At 33.6% G+C, this 22,303-nt stretch overlaps 1 protein-coding gene across 1 annotated transcript in view; it reads right to left on the reverse strand.

Moving 5' to 3' along the window:
• LOC144971795 (uncharacterized) overlaps nucleotides 1-19,016 on the reverse strand; it is a 20,707-nt gene extending 1,691 nt beyond the window's left edge. The window contains exon 1 of the mRNA XM_078912870.1: nucleotides 18,940-19,016. The gene's annotated coding sequence lies outside the window, so the exon portion shown is untranslated. The remainder of the gene's footprint in view (nucleotides 1-18,939) is intronic.
• Nucleotides 19,017-22,303: the final 3,287 nt, after the last annotated feature.

Raw genomic sequence — 22,303 nt, forward strand, 5'->3', positions numbered from 1 at the left:
CACAAAAATATTCGTTTCAAACTCAAAGTCATTACTAGATCCCTCTCTCACCCACTTCTTGAGACCGCCGATTCGTTCGTACACCACCATCGCGAATAATTTTGACCAGCAGTTAAGCTTAATAGCCAATATTCTCAACACAAACATATAACATAGAAACGATTGAGACATTGAGTATGCTCCGGTGTATGGGGTGAATTTTTAATTCAGAAAAGTGAGTGGAGCAGGCACTTATGTTGGTAACAACAAGATATGAAGTGAATAGAAAAGTGCCAGAAGACAATAGAGAATAAAAATTTTTTTATATCTTATATAAAATATCTTGTTGTTACCAACATAAGTGCCTGCTCCACTCACTTTTCTGAATTAAAAATTCACCCCATACACCGGAGCATACTCAATGTCTCAATCGTTTCTATGTTATATGTTTGTGTTGAGAATATTGGCTATTAAGCTTAACTGCTGGTCAAAATTATTCGCGATGGTGGTGTACGAACGAATCGGCGGTCTCAAGAAGTGGGTGAGAGAGGGATCTAGTAATGACTTTGAGTTTGAAACGAATATTTTTGTGTTCGTGGATAGCTCACACGGTAGAGCCACGCTCTCACCTGCCAGGCGGAGTTGTCGTACCAATAAGGTCGCAGGTTCAAACCCCACCACCGCCGCGAAAAATTTTTATTCTCTATTGTCTTCTGGCACTTTTCTATTCACTTCATATCTTATTTCTGGATACCCTCATTTGATTAGGCTTATCGAATTTTAAATTCCCCATTTTAAATTGCCGTTGACTTAAAGACTAATCAAGCAATTTTCAGAAAGAGAAAAAAATATCGATTTGTCATGAAGATAATTTGTACTTGGTAAGCTTTACGGTGTGTTTTATTCTCTTTCATTATTAATGGTATGCGTTTAAATAAAATACTCACGACATCCTCCCACCAGATTAATCGTAATAAAACACAAAAAGTGTCTGTCACCGCTTATAGTCTGATTGAAAATAATAGGAAATGAAATGGTAGTTTCAATTTATTAAATACAAAGACAGACAACATGGACGTTTCGGGTTTCCCTTCATCTACAAAAAACAATGAATGAAACACTAAGGACGAATGGTAGATGTGAGAATGGCGTAGTTAAGTTGAAAAAGGAGAAACGTCCATAGTATGTTCCCGTTTAATAAATTGAAGCTTCCATTTCATTTCCTATTTATTTCTTCAAGCTTCAAGCAGCAACATCTTTATAGTCTGATTGAAGCAATAGACACCTAGATAACCACGCCTCTCGGACAGTCGTCATAATTTAAACAAGGGTAAACATAAAAAACCACACAGGTTTACTATCTAGATGGTATATTATGTCTAGGTAAATTACCCTATACCACTGTCTGTCGTTTGATAAACAGTTTTGTAAAGGGAATTGATTCCTGCACCGATGCAGAAGGTGGAGAAGTTGAGCATCTATTATGATTATTAATCAAATTGCTTTTCATATCTCGTATTATCACAAGAATTTACACGGTGCTCGACATCTGCGGACACCCTGTAAACAGATTCTAATGATTTCGGGACACAAAAGAGCGAGTTCGGATGATCTTTATTGACGAACAGTATATATTTAGATTAGACCACTCTGAAACCAATAGATCATTTACACATGGGATGTATTCAGTCCTCATCCAGAAGAGTGAGGTTTTATACTTCCAATGAGATTAGAATTAGTTTGTTTGTTTTTTGACAAGGTGGGAGACACTATACCCAGTGCCCAGGTGTTTCGAAGTGTAGCTCATTTTGCGCAATTACTGCGCTAAATTATCATGGTCAATTCTCATAAACTTGGGAGCCATGATATAAAAGGTGGCAATGTAAAAAGTCTCAACAAGAAAAAAGAATTGATTAATTCGAAGTGGAAGGGGGGGAGGGGCAGGTATTGTTAAAAGAGAGACATGCGAGGTGGACAGGTCTTCAGGGTCACAATTACAATGAACCCAAAGTTTACTTCAGTTTCTATTGGTGTCATGCGTTTAGGTACAATATTCAAATGTTCTGCCCGCTAAACAAATTGCACTAGCACACAAAGCTATTTATGAACTTTTAACGTTAATAGCGTGATAGTGGGACTTGAATGAGAACGAATCGCCAAAATCCTGGTCTATAAACCAAAACAAAAATCCAAGTGATGTCAACTATATTCATTCTATAGAATGAAACGGACAAAAAAAATCTTGGAAGTCTCAGGTTTGAGAGGTTTTTTTTTCCAAGATGAGGGTAATTTAAATCGATCGATATTTGAAGGACGATTTTCCTAACCAAATTAAATTGTTAAATACGTGTCTTTCCAGAGACGGCAGTTTAACTCGTGGACAAATTACCCAAAACATGTTCTGCGTGGCGAAGATCGCGATGGCAACCTTACCAGTGCCATAGACATTGAAAACGCTATTTAAAATAAAACCTCTCTCTTTGATTGATGAATGCTTTTAAAAAGAAAATCTCTTTTTTTCTATTCAGTGATGGAAACACTTTAGGGCACATCCGATTCTTGTTATTTTGATCCGGTCGTGATGCAAAGTGTATTAAATAAGAGGCTTAAATATGTAAATACCGCTGAGTTGTGTGTACCTGTAAAACACATTTTTCAAAAAAATTGCGAATAGAAAAATCTACGTCATATAACAATCGATTAGATGACGCAAAGCTGTCAAAAGGTCTCAAACCTGAGACTTGTTTGAAATCGGGGTTTGGCAGACATCCGAATTGATCAAGTGATCAATATTTTAAATAACGTGTATTATAAAAATTTAAAAAAAAAAAAAATATATATATATATATATATATATATATATATATATATATATATATATATATATATATATATATATAACGATTTGAAGTCTCTGCTTTGCAATGACAAAAAAAAAACATATTTAGGACATGTTTGCAGTGTTCTGAAGGGGAAAAAACACGTTTTTAAAAATATTGGCCAGAAAACTCTTCCTTTAAATATTGATCGGTTACCACGGCCAACATCTCCTCAAACACCAAACTTTGCCGAAGTCCCAGGTTTGAGAGTTTTTGACAAGATGACGGGCATTTCAATCATTCGATATTTGAAGGACGAGTGTTCTGGTCAAAATTTTAAAATGTGTTGCTTTCTTTAGAGTACGGCAGATTTGTATTCTATGCTTTGCTTTGGCAATAATAAAAATGATTGGTAAGCAGTCGTAAAATCTATTCATTAATTTCATGCCAAAAAAGAAGAAAATGAGAGAAAATGAATTGATGTCAACAAAACGTGTACGCCCTGAAGCTGCAATATGTTCATGTAGTGAGATTGCCGTTATTTTTTTCATTTCTTTTCTCTTCACTCTTCTCAGACGAATACCAACGGAAGTGCAAACGAAGTGCATTCATTTTCCTCTCCCATCCTTCATTTGACCGTTCCTCTCTGTCGGTCTATTGTTTGATCACAGCAAATTGAGTGAAACTCACTTGTTTTTAATTGCCGAAGCAAACAGGAACCAAAGGCGACGTTTTATCTCGGAATTAAATTTCTTTCAGTTTCCTACTAACAAAGTGAAACAACACACGGAGTTTCTTTGTTATTGTTTTCAGACACCTTTATGTGATCACTTCTCACTAAATAAATGTTTGAAAAGTAGCATAAACGTTTTAGGTTAAAGGTAGTTTTGTTTCCAGGCATGTTTCATATGTTCGTTGTGAGTAAGCTGCAAAAATGCATAGCGTCTATGACACACTAGTTATTCACGAACAGCAGACGAAAATGAATGCACTCAATATACAGCCTTAGCAAAATATAGATAGAACGAAGTTGACGTCATTCTAATTTTGGTTACAGTGTTTTTGTTTCTGTTTTTTTTTTTTTTTGTTTCTTTGTTTGTTTGTTTTTTGTTTGTTTTTGTTTTTGATTTTTTTGCCACCCATTCTAAAGAGTAATTCTCACTAAACCGTATTAACCAAACCATAAACGTTCAAGGTTACACATAGTATTTCTGTGTTGGTGTGTTATATTGCCGGATGGCAACGATGTGAGGTTTTTTAGCCAAGCGCACAACATCTATAGAGTGATCAGATTGTTAAATACCTTTGTGTGAGTTGCAAGTCAAAAATATAAACATAACACTTTCAAATTCCACATTGACGACATGAAAACACACAGTGACAAATTAGACTGCAGACACAGGTGTCAGATACAATAGACACTTAGATAACCACGCCTCTAGGACAGTCGTCATAATGTAAACAATGGCAGTGATTGGTAAACATAACATAACAACACATGTTTTAGTATCGGTGGTATGTGTCTAAATAAAATACCTGCTGTTTTACAGCTTGATCAATAATTGACCCAACACAGAAAACTATGTGTAAACATAAAACTTTTATAATATTATGATCAAGAAAATCGTGTGATAACAAGTCACCCATCTGGGGGTATAAAACAAAAAGAGAGAGGTCGATTTCATACACGTTATTGTTTACAAACAACCAACTATGTTTGTCCGAGCACGTGTGAAGGTTTGTCACAAATCTCATGTTTTGATTGGTCAAAAATCTACTGATTAATTTGAAAAGCGTTTTAGAAACAGTGTCAGACAAAGCAGACAGAAAAAAAATATACTTATAAGAAATATTATTTCTAAAAATATCAGTCTGCCTCGACTGAGGATCAATCCTGAGACCCCGTGATTACCGGTCAGATGAGCTATCATTATAACACCACAGAAGTTACCCAAAGCACATTGTAGTCAGTCTTATGACGGCCTGACGCAACCATTGCTTTGAGGTTTCAGTCGTAAGAGTCGAAGTATACGATTCTTTCATCTCTTTGTATTTGTTAAACGAGTTAATTTTATCGTGCCCGAGTTTGCGAGTATGTGCTATTGCACGATAAAGATATAACGAGTTACATTTCAAAGAAATGAAAGAATACGTTTATTCTACCCCTCCAAGTAAGAATTTTAGATATTGTGTAGCCAAATGGTATGGTATTAGTACTTCTATTCACGATTATTTGTATCTTTCTCCTTTTGCTTGAATGGCAATTTGACCCAATACTAAAACGTTGGATTTTTACTCATGAGAACCAAAAGATTATTTATAATTGCCAATCAGCTGTCTTTTTATACCAATTTAACACCAATGAAATGTGCGAAAATATTCTACAATCGTTGAATACATTTTTTTTATTCAACGTGTTCAAAGCATTATTCAACGATTACATATTTACTAAGATATGATAGGGGTTTCTAATGGAAGGGGTAGAATAATAGAAAATCTGGCATATTTTAATGATTTTGACACTTCCGCCTGGTAGCTTCCTTTAATATCATTTTATATCGTATCGATCAATTGATCGATATTCCATTTATTGATTATTACTTACTGTAGAGGAAAGTGAGTTAAGATGAGCTCTTTTACTTACAATTATTATTATTGCTTTCATGGTTTATTTTTATTCCATTCTGCATTCAATGTTAGATCCGATTATCAAAGAAGTGCAATGGGGGTTTTTTAATTGCTTCTGTAATCCCCTCCGGTATATCAAACCTTTGTTGTGAATTGGAGATAAAGATCGTATTTCAATAACATTATTATTTGTAGGACACTTCAAGATGTCAATTCTCATGTAATCTGAAGAAGAAGAGAAAAAAACGCAATTTTTAAATTTTGACGAGAAACTCACTCGTCCTTGAAATAGTGATCAATTAAGATAACCCTCATCTTAAAAACTCTAACGAAAGAGTAAAGACGGGGAGACTTCGATGGGAACAATACAGAAAATGGACTTTTCGGGTACAAACCCCTTCGTCAGCACGACTATAAAGGAACGTACAAAACAAATAAAATAAAATGCAGTAGAACCTGTACAACAGTCGTCATAACTCAAATTACCTATTAAGTATAGATAGTATGCGCTTGGCTAAGAAGCTCACAACACTGCCATCCGGAAGTGTAACGGACCAACACACAAAACTATGTGCAACCTTCCTTGTGCGTTTATAGTCTGGTTAATACAGTTTAGTGAGAATTACTCATAAAACCGGATGGCAAAAAGAAATAACAAAGACCAGAGCGACGTCATCTTCGTTCTATCTATAACCGTTGGCTAGATACCCCTTGTGAAGCATGTTTAGTGGATATTGCACTGTATCAAGGCGTAGCCATCGTAAACGTATCTATAGATAGTTCGAAGTTGACGTCACTCAGGTCTTTGTTTTTTGCCACCCGCGTTTATGAGTAATTCTCACTAAACCGTATTAATCTGACAATAAACGTTCATGTTTATGCAGTTTTGTGTGTTTGTCCGTTATACTTCCGGATGGCAATGTTATGAGCTTCTTAGCCAAGCGTAAACTATCTATAGATAGTTCGAAGTTGACGTCACTCAGGTCTTTGTTATTGTTTTTTGCCACTCATAAGTAATTATCACTAAACTGTATTAACCAGACTATAAACGTTTAAGGTTACACAATCTTTTGTGTATTGGTCCGTTATACTCCCGGATGGCAATATTGTGAGCGTCTTAGCCAAGAGCACACTATCTATATGTAAAGCTAAAAATGATTCATCCAGGACATACTTTCTTTTGAGACGGTAAAAGAAGGTGAGTACAATCGATAATAATTACACGAAGACCCCCCCCCCCAACCCCCTTTAATTAATCCATCCTTTACCCTGTTCCCCTCACTCCACTGCTATGTTTATATATCACCGATTATCAATTTTGAAGTCATAAAGAACGAATGAAGATGACGTCAATTAGGCTTTGTTATTGTATTTTTTTTTTTGTTTGCCATCCTCGTTTATGAGTAATTCTCACTAAACTGTATTAACCAGACTATAGATAGTATGCAGATGACGTCACTCAGGCCTTTGTTATTGTTTTTGCCATCCGCGTTTGTGAGTTGTTCTCACTAAACTGTATTAACCAGACTATAAAAGTTCATGGTTACACAGAGTTTGTGTGTTGGTCCGTTATACTTCCGGATGGCAATGTTGTGAACTCCTTGGCCAAGCGCATTCTATCTATAAACAACCAAGTTTACGCATAGTTATGTGTGTTGGTCCGTTATACTTCCGGATGGCAGGGTTATGAGTTTTTTTAGCCAAGCGCATACTATCTACAGGATTTGTCGTTTGTTTATTGTGGCTGTGGCTTGAACACAATACGCTTCAACAGTCGTAACGTCATTTCTCGTAATGACGCATGGTAACTTAGTAACTGACTCTAAACTATCGGAGAAATGGCGGACGCCCTTATGAAATATTTCTCTGACGAGCATAAAGCATATCCAGAGGGGAAAAAAAACATTATAAATCTGATCTGACTTTTACACATTTTGATCACAAGACTTATGAAAAGTTCTAGCCAGCATGAAGAATAAAAATTACAGATTTTCTTTGTTTAGAACCACGATGGCCGCTGTTGCTGGGCGACGTGACATCAGACTATTGAATCCAATTGTCGTTAGAAAAGGCTGTTTACTTACATTTTGTCCACATAAGAACTGTACCGTGAGTACCTAGCTGATAAAAGCATTTTCTTGATTCCGACATCATATCCTAGCTGCTTCTGTTTTCTAATTAATGTTGTGACTTATGGTCCTCGACTTGAGAACAGTAGATCATGTGTTAGAGCCCCGCTGTTGGGGGAACCAAGTTAATGCCTTGGAAAATTCTCTTAACTTACATTTCTTTTCACTATCCTCGGTTGTAAAACGAGAAGCTTATATTTCGTTGTTAATTTGAGTCCCTTGTAAAGCGCTTTGAGCACATTTCTTGAACATTGCTCGATATGAAAGCTTTCTTTTTTAAATCTGCAATTACTATATGTCATTCGTACGCTGGAATTTATTTGTAAAACAATGATGAAAAAGAAGATGGAACATACTAGTTCTATATTTAACTTAAGTGTTCATTGATAACCCTCCTCAATCAAGTATTATAGGGTAATTATTGGCGGAAGTGAGTGTCGGAGAAAATGTCATTAAACGCGAGTTTAAAACAGGGACTGAAAATATCGATTACCTGTAACTTTTTAGATATATATATATATATATATATATATATATATATATATATATATATATATATATATATATATATATATAATATATATATATATATTATAATATATATATATATATATATACATACATACACATATATATATATTTATATATATATTTATATAAATATATATATGTGTGTGTGTGTGTGTGTGTGTGTGTGTGTGTTTGTATCTATATACTTATCCCTACATCACCCGGGACAAACTCTGTCTCTTTAGGCCTCATAATAGAATTACGACAGTTCTAATTAACCACTGGCTACTTCGCTGAGTTGTTTTCCCAATGGGCGCTTAGAATCATCATTAATTCCACAATTAGTCTGAATCAATACCGGTGAACTCACTAGCATCTATCTATCTGGTCTTCAGGCCATCTCGTTTTAAGCACATTTACATTGAAATTAATGGTAGGAAACAAGTAATAATAATTAATAATAATAATAATAATAATAATAATAATAATAATAATAATAATAATAATAATAATAATAATAATATAATAATAATAATATAATAATAATATAATAATAATAATAATAATAATAATAATAATAATATAATAATAATAATAATAAATAATAATAATAATAATAATAATAATAATAATAATAATAATAATAATAATAATAATAATAATAATAACATATTGCATTCATATAACACTTAATCATAACTATGTAATTCTACCTGTAATGTGTTAGGACAATAATGTTCAGACAAAGCCAACGTTGCTTTATCTGAAAGGCTATTAATATTTTCTAACTCAACATCCATCTCAGATGTGACGTGGGCATGCGTAACTTACTTATGGGCACTTTCAGGATTACCAATTTGGAGATTCTTAACATCAAATTCTAAAATCCTGGAGTTTTGTTGTTGTGATTTGTTTCTTTTTTTCTTTGTTTTTGTTGGATTTTTTTTTTTTGAGGGGGGGGGGTGGGATTTTTTTTCTGTTTTTGTTGGGTATTTTGTTATGTTTCTATTGTTTGGTTTGTTTGAGTTTCTTTTTGTTTTTGTTTGTTTGTTGTTGTTTTTGTTGTTGTTGTTGTTGTTTTTGTTTTTGTATTTTTTATACAATCATTATAGGTGATATATTATTATATTTTCTTGGACAACTACTGATCTTTTGAACAAAGCATAATTCCTACTTTGAGGAAGGCCGTTTTAAAGATTGCTCTCGATAGGGAATTCTCTCGTGTACTGTATGAATATAAAAAATAGTCTCTACTTTATCGTGTTACTCTATTCAAAAAATAATGAAATCAATTTGAAGAATTTCTTCTAAGAGCATCTAGATTTGATCTTTATGTTTAAATTGATTAATTATGATTTTGTATATTATTCTTATGAAACTTTAACCATACTTAAAATTATCATAATTAGCGTATCGTACCGCTTTAGAGCTAATAAAAAGGAACGAAGTCGAAGTCACTCATCTCTTTGTTATGGTTATTAGACCATTTTGGTGATTAGTTTTCACTAAATCATATCAATCAAGACTATAAAAGTTCAAAGTTTTATGTGTTGGTACTTATATCCGGTCGGTTGATGTTTTTGAGTATTTTATCTAAACGCATTGCATTAACGTTAACACATTCATAACATCTTTCAAAGTGGTGTATCCAACGGTCATAATCATAATCACTATGAAACATTGATTGTCTCTCTCGATTATCGAATCGATATTTCCCATTGCTCTAGATTTGGATAAGATTTGATAAAATCGTCGACTTAGTGTTGCACTCCCCCCCCCCCCTCCCTGCCATGGCTCCCTTTTGCCTTCTTGATACATCTAAACAGAGTAATGTCCTCTAATCGTACTCAAAGCACTATACATGGGATTCTAAGCCAACAGCAAACCTTAACATGTAACACGAGACACGATGCCTGTTAGGCGATATTTGTTTGTTTTTGTTGTTTTTTTTTCCGACAGAGACGACGCTGTTAACATTTTAAACCTTAGTACGGTGAAAGAATATGAGTAAAGCGGACTCAACTATGCGCCCCCTCCCTAGAGTAGGACTCGAACCCAAAACCGATACGTAGCGAGGGTCGTACAACAAGACCACATTTCCGCGCAGATTATTTAAGAAAATGTCGTGTGTTTGTTTTTTGTTTTTTAACTTGATGGTTATAATTAGATGTGTTTTAAATAAAAGAGACAATTATGATAAAGAGGGAACGAAATCGACGTCACTCAGCTCTTTGCTATTGTTTTTAGCCAGCCATATTTTTTGAGTATTTCTCACTAAATTGTATCAATTGTACTATAATGTTTAAGGTTACACATTGTTTTGTGTGTTGGTACGAGATATCTGGCTGGCTGATTGTTATTGTTGTTTGTTTGTGTTTAATGGTTTTAAGGCGCTTGCAACACATTTAGGTCATATCAGCCCCAGTAAAAAGGAAGAAAATGGGATCGTAAAAAGTTGAAGACTAATAATAATTTTTGCACCCAAGAAAAAGTAAGACAAAGGGAAATTGATTCAAATAGGAAACGTGTATAGACTCCAAGAGCACACTATCAGTGTACTTAGTTTGAGATCACCTAAAGTCTCGTCCAGACATAAGCACAGGTCCCCACTAAGAGGGATACACTCAAATGTTTACAAACTATAACACAAAACATTAATACAATGCATAACAGAGAGATGATTTACAAGGACAAAAAATATCATCGCCCAAAACTCTAACGACGCATTTGACTGTTTCCCTCTCAGCCGGGTTTCCGGCTAGAGCCAAGGACAAAACTAAGTAATCGCATTCCAAGACAAAGACAGAAAGCATGTTGGAAAACAGATATAGGGGAATAGAAGACACAGTAAGTACCTCCCTGCCCACTATTATGGGAGGCAGGAACCCCACCCAGCTGTCTGGCTGATGTTATGAGTAATCTAACTAATCGCAAAGCATGAATAACAAATACTCAGAGTTTTTTCTTCTCCCTGAAATAGAAGGATGAACCCAATTTCAAAGATTTAACAGAAATTTTGAAGAAACACTGAAAACTCTTTGTATTTTATTTTCCTTTTGTTGATAAACTAATGAGTGATTGTGCAATTTGAAATTAAGAAAATAACTGAAGTGCAATTATGTCACTTATTTATGTTTAGCCAGAACCAATTAACAGCTACTGGGGGATAAACCTCATTTACGGATTCCGAGACTTGCACTTGTTTTCGGGAAAAAAGAACTGAACAAGTGTGTATGAAAGGTGCCAGACGAAGCAAGAAAGAAAAGTACAAGAAAAAAACACACTTGTTCAGTTCTTTACTTTACACCAGTGCATGCTCCTTAATTTCTTAACTTGTTTGAGGGTTTGATAACTTGAATTGTTATGGGCTCATAGTTGTAATAGTCTCAAACCAACTCAAAGTTTTGGCCATTACAACAATGTTAAATTAAGCCCAAAATTTGCGTTTGGTTATCAGATATGCCAATGTGTGAACGCCTCACTCAGGTCTAATTATTTCCGAATAGTCATCTTATTTTTACATGTCATAGGTCATTTTTCATACTGCCCTACGCGGAAAAACTGTGTTGTTTTGTTTCTTTTTCTTAAGTTTTGGCCAGAAAACTCATCTTTCAAAAATCGATTGATTAAAATGACCCTCATCTTGTGAAAAACTCTCAAATTTGGGACTTCCTGAATCCCTGGTATAAGAGATTTTCGTAAGATGATGGTCATTTTAATCGGTCAATATTTGAAGGACGAGTTGTTGGCCAAAATGTTTACAATGTGTTCTTTTTATTTCAGTTTATGGCAGCATAGAAAAAAATTGAATCTAGAAGGCAGACACAGAGACGTACAACTAATATGGCTATATCGCATTGATTTTTGAAATATATTTTCAAAAGATTACTCAGATGCCATAGTTGGTTTATTAAGATTTATTTTTACAGATTATGATGGTTAACATGAGGCACTGACATTGTGTTCTGAGACTAAATTTGTAAGGACTTTTAACAATAAAGTAAGACAACATAAGCATTTTGAAAAATTGCAGGATAGCCCACATCTCATTCAAACCACTCAAATAATTCATCAATTCAACTCAAAGGACGCCTGATAGATAGCTCAAAAATATGCAATTCTCAATGAACTAACTCCTGTATCTACAAAAATAGAGCAAATCATACACAGAGACACGTTTAACCATTGATACTAACAATTATTACTTCCGACCATTTACTCTAAAGTAGAGTATATCCACAGGATATGGCATACCCAAGTACTTTATCGATCCTGGGTGAATACAGAGGTCAGAAACAAATAATAATCTCGACTCATTCTGGAGATGAAATAAACCCCTTTGAATAGGAACTGAAAGCTTTATCATCTGAGCTATTGAAATTCGAATGTGATCCCAATGTGATCCTATACATCAGTTGAAAACATGATATTATTAATTAAACCATTTAAGAATGAGAGTTACCAAGCATGGTTTAAGATATGCCTTGGGTGTAATTCCTTTTCCGATTAGCTTTATTGACAGATATTGTACTGTAGGATATGGAATGAAAATGTGGCCGAGTAGCTAATGCATTGCATTGTGACCCGGAATGTCCCTGGTTTGAGCCTCGCTTCAGAAATGTTCGGATTTGTTTTGTTTTTTACTTTGAGCAAGATTATTAACCTCAACTTTGCTAACTTTGGACAACATAGGTGATTCATGTTGACATTGACACCTTGCTTGGTGGATTATATATATATATGCCTTCATGGAATGCCAAGACGTCGGGATCTAATGGTATTGTGGCGAAATGAAGTAATTCTTTAAAAGCTGTTTGAATCATATAAGCACTGTAAAGCACATAAATTCTGAGAAGCTCGTAAAATTCTCTCTATAAATATTAATACTTAAGTTATATTATTTTGATTTTCATCTCAATTGATCGACTTATGAACTGAAGGGTTTCTGACTAAGTAAAAAAGGCGTTCTGTCACCGAACATCTGACATCTATCTTATGTCCGAACAGTCAATAAAACACTTAACTCTTGTGAACTTAAGCCAGTAAGGACGTAATTTGAAAAAAAAACAACATTTTCCATTTTTTGACTGTAAACCTCGTCCTTCAAACCTTGGGCATTTCTATAGCATGACATCCACTAAACGTAACTCAAATTACTTTACAAGGGGTCCCCAGCCAATAGAAACACTCAACATGTATTACGGAGTGACTCTTGTTAAGCGATGTTACACTTTTTATCCGATAAAGACAACGTTGTTTACATCTGAGAAAATGTGAGTAAAGAGCCTTTATCAAGGACTCAACTATGCCCCTCCCCCGCACAGAGCGAGACTTGAACCCTTGATCTTCCGATCCAAAGGCAAGTGTCATACCAAAATAAGACCACATAGCCATACGAATTCTATGGATTAAAATAACCCTCATCTTGTCAAAATCTCTCAAATCTCGGACTTCTTGAAATCAGTTCTAATCGATCGATATTTGAAATACGAGTACTCTAGCCAAAATGTGTACCATGAGAGTACCTCAGAGGAGTCGATACTAAATATCTCTGTGATATGGAATAGGCAGATCAATACAATTATGGAGAGACATAGCGAAGAGTAATTCAAAAAAAAGAAAGAAACAGAACAATTTCATTGAGAGACAGCAAATGTTATACGAGACAATAAAAAATTTGTTAGCAGCGAAACAAACATTAAACCCATTTGCAAACGATAAAAATGTAGTCCTTCAGAGCCCTTATGCCCAAGGAGCCAGCGTTTATCCCGGTTTCTATAGCGTGAAACGGACAATTCAAGAGCTATTTTTGATATCCTTTGGATAGGACGCTAGTACTTCCCACCAGATCTATATATAATAGACCCTACTGCCCATTCACTTATGGGGAGACAGGAGGATCAGATCTTAGGCCTTTTGAGTGTGAAGCGAGTGCTCTACCAATTGAGCTATCGGGACCCCCTTTTTGCAAAGATAATTACAACTTAAAGTCAAAAACTGTTGAGCTAGCATCAAATTTATAGTACGATGGTCGACGGATCAAATCTCTGAAGTCCGGATTTTCACTATTGGCGGATCTATCAAAACTTAAGTTTACATAAGTCGTGAAAATGTGAAAATCGGTATACATCAGATGTTTGATCCGCCGACCATCCTGCTATACATTTGATGCTAGCTCGTCAGTTTTTGGCTTTAAGTCGTAATTATTTTTGCAAAATGATAGCTCAATTGGTAGAGCACTCGCTTCACATTAAGCTTTTTAAAGTATTGGAAAAGTGTGGGCAAAATCGACACTTTGTCATAAAAATTTTTGAACATATTCGAAGCTTTCTACCGACGTGAACATATTTGCAATTTGCAGGTCTGGTACCCGAACACAATTATGAGCTCGTTTTAACATTGGAGTAATGGTCACTAGATCTATTTTGATTGATTTGAGAGCACATATTTCCATTAAAATGAGACAATAACAATTTGGATTATCAGACCTGCAAATAAGCGCTCGTCAGTTTCTGCTAATCCATTGGTGCTAAATCGTCATTTTTGTTGGTCTTTTTTCATTATTTAACCCAGAGGAACCGATAAGAACGGAATCTGATCTTAGTTTTTCAAAATAATTTAGCATTTGAGTATTTTTAGGCAAATGTTACATAAACGAACTTTTGGCTCATCCTAATTTGCATTTTCCAACATCCTTTGTCAAGCAATGAATCATGGACTCTGGATAGTATGGGAACAAAATAGGAACCGGAACGTCAATCCTTTGTCCTATCCAAAAAGGATAGCAAGCAATTGCTATTGCCCGTTTCACGCAATAAAAACCGGGATAAACTTCGGCTCCGAAAGACTACTTATATTTTCAATAATGGCATCTAATTCATCTCACATTACGCTAAGCTTAACATTCAATTGTAATCTTCAGGTTCACTCAGGTTATTTTACCGTTTTTAAGACCATCGTTCACAACTTATGGTTTTTTATTCACGATATGAGCGTCTTAAGCATGTTTTGTGTACCAATGACCTGTTATTGTTGCTTTGATGTTTGTATTGAAAAGCTAGAGCTGTTTGTATATGGAATAGGCGAGGTATAACTGACTTGTATTATTATTATTATTATTAGTAGTAGTAGTAGTAGTAGTAGTAGTAGTAGTAGTAGTAGTAGTAGTAGTAGTAGTAGTAGTAGTAGTAGTAGTAGTAGTAGTCTGTATTATTATTATTATTTATTATTATTATTATTATTATTATTATTATTATTATTATTATTATTATTATTATTATTATTATCATTATCATTATAATAATAATAATGAATATTATTATTATTATTATTATTATTATTATTATTATTATTATTATTATTATTATTATTATTATTATATTATTATTATTATTAACATAACTTTATGAGGTTTCAATCAGCAGTATCTAAGTTAAATGTCTCAAGGGGCCATACCTCAAAAGTTGTTGTTTTAGATGCGGCAATTCGATCCTAATACCTCTGTCAATTATTCCAATCTGTCACTTGATGAAATAGGATGTCACAAATATTCCTCACGATGACAAATTGGGTCTAAGTTTTTCATGCAATATGATATAATATATTTATTATCTCTTACTCACGCTCCGAAGTTGTGGCTTATATACTTATATTCGTTTTTACAAGAAGAGTTATGGACAACTATATATTTATCCTAGTCCTTGTAATATTTTATTATTTATTTTAGAGAATATGAGATGTTCTCAGTTGTATAAACAAAATGCACAATGGTATGTCAGTTCACTGAATTTTGAAGATTTTAGATTGATTTTCCTCTTAAATCTAAATCACATTAAATGATGTTTTGAGTTTTAAAATTCGTGAAGATAACTTTGATTATTTTATTAGCCACAGACAGTTTGCATTTGAAACAATAAGTTACAATAAATTATTTTATGAATCGAAGTGCACGAAGTTCAAGGTGAATGTCCTAGTGGAAATAAATAACTCATGTATCATTAAGCAGTTTTACACGTGAATTTTCACATGGCGATTTTATGACTTGGAATTGATTTAATTTACTTTTTGCTTAAATTCAATCTCGCTTGAACACTTAGATAGCTATTTCTTGTGACTCACAACACAATATTATGAGGATGACGTAGCAATTACTTCTTTTATAGATGAGCGAGTTATTCCCTCATAGTTATAATGAGGTAAACACAGGGACGCCACCATCATAAAGAGAGGCTTCTTGTTATTAATTGGCGCCATCATTCAATACACGTGAATGATTTCGTCCCAAAAGTTCCAATGCTGTTTTCTTTCTGCAGTCAATTAGTAACTACCTATGTTCCTTTCTGTCAACAATGTATTATTGGAGTCTTTTGGGAAGAAAATCGAAGAAAAAAAAGGATGTCGATCACGTTGACGAATACAAATACAAATACACGTGGCCTTCCATGTGCTAGTTGTGTCGTTGAGATAATCAAGGTCATTCACATATATATAGACAGAACGAAGATGACGTCATTCAGGTCTTTGTAATTGTTTTTTGTTTGTTTTTTTATGTTTTTGGGTTGTTGTTTTTTTGCCATCCACGGTTATGAGTCCTCAATAAACTGTGAACCAGACTATAAAAGTTCATGGTCACACATATTTTTGTGTGTTGGTCCGTCATACTTCCGGATGGCAATGTTGTGAGCTTCTTAGCCAAGTGCATACTATCTATAGACAGTATGACAGTCTGTATTATTATTATTATTATTATTATTATTATTATTATTATTATTATTAGTATTATTATTATTATTATTATTATTATTATTATTATTATCATTATTATTAATATTATTATTATTATTATTATTATTATTATTATTATTATATTATTATTATTATTTATTATCATTATCATATCATTATAATAGTAATAATTATTATTATTATGATTATTTCTATTATTATTATTATTATTATTATTATTATTATTATTATTATTATTATATAATATTATTATTATTATTACTATAACAATAATAACAACAATAACAACAATAACAATAACAATAATAATAATAATAATAATAATAATAATAATAATAATAATAATAATAATGGTGTTGTTATTTTTATCATTATTGTTATTATAAACTAGGCTACTGTAACCCTCAAACTGTATCCCTACTCTTTTTTTTTCAACTGCTCTCATGCCAGCATTGAAAGGGTAAACAGGCCAAACAATTGTAACTCAATTTATCAATCTTGTGTTCAATGTGAATACTTATATTACGTTAGTCGCTGTGAGCTGCAAAAGTTGATGTACAAAATAGATTATGACATCTTCATAAAAAAAGAACAAAATACCAAACATGGAACGTTTCGGGCTCAAAATCCATCTTAAGTTATTAATTAAAACAATTAACATGATTATATTTTAACGTTTGAATTCTTTTTCTGTTGTTACTGAATGAAAAAGGATTTTGAAGCAAAACAATCCGTGTGAATTATTTTGTTTGTTTTGGTTATTGTTTTGTTGATGTTTTTATGTTTTGTTTTGTTTGTTTTGTTTTTTGTTTGTTTTTGTTTTGTTTTTTTCATTTGTAACTGTCTTTTTTATTTTGTCACTCTTCTTCATGTCGGAGAGAATTAGTCGGACATAATTGACCAGAAGATTCTTAACCAATCAAAACAAGGATCTCGTTTCTTCCCTTCACACCTGTTCGGACAAGGATAGTTGGTTGTTTATAAACAATAACGTGAATGAGTAATTCACAATATTTACCTATCATTGCCATTATTTACATTATGACGACTGTCTGAGGGGCGTGGCTATGTTCCCTTCCACAAAATGTTTATTGAGTATAGATTAAAACCTATCAATGTCAAGATTTAGAAATCTTTAAAATTGAATTTTAAGAGACAACGTTTACTCATCTCAATGAGATAGTTTGTTTATTTTAAATAAACTAAGCTGAGTCAAAAAAATTAATATTTTAGCAGTAAGCTTGCAACGACATATTACTTTTTAGAGACAAATGTTCATATTTGAGTGACACGAAGCATTAATATCCACCAAACGTGCTCGAAGCGCTTTACAAAGGGTCCCTGGCCAAAAGCAAAATGTAACATGTGGGACGAGACACGAAGCCTGTTAGGCGATTTTACAATTTCTTTCCGACAACGCTGTTCGGAAAAATCACTGAATGTAAACATCCATTTTACACCAGAATACAGTGAGTGAATGCGTGTTTCTTTACCCCAAAACGATATACTATTGGGGTTAACAAGATGCCAAAAAAAGCAAACAGGTTTTATTATTATTTTTTTTTAATCAAGCTATATGAAATCAAAGTTTTTGTTAATTTAAGAAATTATATTCATTTTCCTCATTAATACAAAAAATATCCAGGTCTTATATTTTGACAATAAATTAAATTCAATTTTAATAGCTAAACCACCACTACTATACAAAGAATAGCAAGCAATTGTTATTGTCCATTTCACACTATCGGAATCGGGATAAAGTCGGCTCCATGGGCCTAATGACTTTGAAGGACATTGAAGCTTTTAAAAAATTGGAAATTGACTGAAGGCTTCAATTAAATAAATGGAGACAGATAATGTGGAAGTTTTGAGTTTCCCTTTTAGCAACAGAACTCGATGAATGAAACGCTAAAGAAACAACTCTCATTCTTCTTTAGTGTTCCATTCACATAGATAAAGGGGAAACCCGAAACGTCCACATTACCTGTCTTCGTTTATTAAATTGTAGTTTCCATTCAATTTCCAATTTCTATTTACACCCTGGCTTAACACCGTTTTGAGGCAATGTGTCAAATATTGCATAATATTTGTTTATTTTCGATAGTGACGTATTGTGTGACGTTTATTACCTATTACGTATTGGAGAGATTGGCGATGCTGTCGTCATCATTATAAAATCCTTTCATATTTTGCGCACCCAAAAGCGCAGTAGCAAATCCTCAAGAAAAACACTTTGTTACTGATAATCCTCGTGAGTACTTCTTCCACCTGTCCGCACGTGTCATTGACTGTGGTCATTGATTCTCTCTTATTACCTTAAAATTCGCTCACGACTCAATCGACTGGCTGTCGCACTCACCTTGGGTACCAGATTTAATGTGCTGTTGACTCAACGACAATCTCTCTCTCTCTCTCTCTCTCTCTCTCTCTCTCTCTCTCTCTCTCTCCCTCTCTATCTCTCTCCCTCTCTCTCTCTCTCTCTCTCTCTCTCTCTCTCTCTCTCTCTCTCTCTCTCTCTCTCTCGTTTGTTTGCCTTTCGTTAATTCAAGTTACTTGCTATGCTTGTAGGTTATTAGATCTGCCGTCGGCTTCCTCTCGCACCCAAGAGAAGCAGGCATTGATGATTATAATAATAATGATAATAATAATAATAATAATAATAATAATAATAATAATAATAATAATAATAATAATAATAATAATAATATAATAATAATAATAATAATAAAATAATAATAATAATTAATAATAATAATAATAATAATAATAAAAGTGATGTCAACTTTCGTCATTCTATTGTTTATAAACAATCAGCAATGTCTGTCCGGGCTCGTTATTGATAGTTCGAAGATGACGTCACTCAGGCCTTTGTTATTGTTTTTGCCATCCGCGTTTATGAGTTGTTCTCACTAAACTGGATTAACCAGACTATAAAATTTCATGGCTACACAGAGTTTGTGTGTTGGTCCGTTATACTTCCGGATGGCAATGTTGTGAACTCCTTGGCCAAGCGCATTCTATCTATAGCGTGTTTTGATTGGTCAAAAATCTACTTGTTAATTCTATCTGATAGAATAGAATCAACAAACATGATTGTGACCCATCGACTCAACCCGGTATTGCGTCGAGGTGAACAAGAAGTCAAAAAGTCAATTTAAAATCAATATGATAAAAAAATGAAAATGAAAAATGAAAACAGAGAGACAGGAAACTTCGGGAGTGTCAAAAGGGTGTAATAGCTGATGGTACGTATCTAGATGAGGACAAGTCAAGGTAAAAAACCTTTCTCACATATTTATTTGTAACATATTTTCAATTTGGCCTGAGTTTTCGAAGCTTGTATACTCCATTCGAAGTCCAAGTGGGCATGGGATATTGCTAAATCCTCCAAAGTTACGAAATGTGGTGAGTGTCGTGATTTTTTGGATGCGGGCTTATATTTTAAGTGACATTGCGAATGTTGAATCCCCATAGTGATAGACCAAACAGTTTTCTCACAATGCCGAATTCCTTTGATCTTTTCATCGTTTGCAATAAAGTATGACTCAAACTTTATTTTTTTTACGGTTACAGTGGTATAAAGACAATAACAATGATCAAAGAGAGAGGTCGATTTTGTTCACCAACTAAATTTGCCCGAGCACATGTGAAAGTGTGTTACAAATTCCAGGTTTGTATTGGTCAAAAATCTACTGGTTATTTTCTTGCCTATAAGTACAAGTTACACCATGTCACAAAATCGTTTTGAGCCAAATTTGTAAGGGAAATCCGATATAAAATTTGAATTTGAACTGGTGATTTTTTTTTTAATTTGAAAAGTATTTATTATACAGTACCAGAAAAAAGCAGATTAAACAAAAAAACAAAACAAAAAAAAACAAGAAAAATTCGTCCAAAGAGTCATCCTCTTTGACTTGGGACCAAGCTTCAGACCTCCTGTTCGGATTACTGCATTTTTAAAACCTTCTTACCTTAAGAAATGAATGTGTTTGATTTTGGTGTGATATATTTAAAAACGTTGTCCGCTCAAAATGAGAATAATTGTTAAAAGATGAATGAGTGAAGAAGACGTTACTTGGTCCGGTGTTATTGTTTTAGACTGCCAATTAAGTGATTAGCTCTCACTGAAATTTATCTAACAGATTATAAACAGTGATGGTAAAACATCTTTAATACTTGGCAAAATTGTGCAATAAGACGATCCAGCAGGCGGAAAGAAGAGGTGATAATCTTCACTTCACAACTATTTTTAAAATTGAATATGCGGCTTGAATCGTTTATCGGTATTAATGTAATAAAACGATAAAAATGTGACGTCAACAGCATTCTATCTATGTTATATTTATCTCTTCTCAACACGGATTCATAGTTTTTTCTATAGTATTGTGACCATCCAATTAACACTCGATTGGCACCCTTTACATATTATATTTATCACATTTTTTTTTGCTTTTGTCCAGACCAAGTTATATGTATACATATATATATATATATATATATATATATATATATATATATATATATATATATATACATATATATATATATATATATATATATATATATATATATATATATATATATATATTGCCCACTCCTCAATCCCACGTTTCGCAAACATGAGTGACATAATATTATGGTATTTCATAGAATGAATGCTGTTGACATCACTCGGCTCTCTGCTATTGTTATAAGACCGCCAGTTTAGTGATTACTTCTTAATAAATTCCTTCTTATAGAAGGAACGAAATAGACGTCACACAGATCTTATTGTTTTTAGACAGCCATTTCGGTTACTAGTTCTCACTAAATCATACAAATCAGATTACATAAGTTCAATGTTACACATAGTTTTGTGTATTTGTACGTTATACCCGGCTGGGGGATGTTGTATTTTACGTAAAGCAAAGCATCCATAGTCTTTAAACGTTAACGGTTACACATAGTTTAGTGTGATGGTAGTTGAGTTTTTTTTTTCCAAAACGCAAGGTGTCCACCGAGACTAAAATGATAGTATCAAGACAAGAAACAAAGGTGGACCCGATAGGTCCAATGTAAACTCGTTGTACTTACGATAAATAAGGGTCGCCAAAATGAATGCCACATCTCCATGCATCTCGTTTAAATGCATCATCTTCCTCCAGACCCAGTTCTTTCATATCAGTAATTTCCCTATCCAACCATCTAATCCCCGGGAGCTCTTTTTTTCTCTTTCCCGCTAATTGTATCTCTAATAATTTCTGTCCCACATACTTATTCTCCTTCTTTGGGTGTAGTAGCTGGTCTCCATCTATGACACTCAATTTCCTTGCGTGCTCCTTTCCGCTTAAACTGAAAACAGCGGCTATTGTTTTTGAAGTGTTTAACTAAATAAACAATTTGTCACAGTAGGATATAAGTTTGGTTACATCCTTACTGATTACGTTCTCAAAACAGTTCTAAGCTTCGCTCTGGTGTGGTAGGACCCAGTCGTCCGTGTATCCCAAGTTCATG

The sequence above is a fragment of the Berghia stephanieae genome, chromosome 4 (assembly GCF_034508935.2).
Source record: "Berghia stephanieae isolate SIO BIC M18660-M18661 chromosome 4, UCSD_Bste_1.3, whole genome shotgun sequence".
Lineage (NCBI taxonomy): Eukaryota > Metazoa > Mollusca > Gastropoda > Nudibranchia > Aeolidiidae > Berghia > Berghia stephanieae.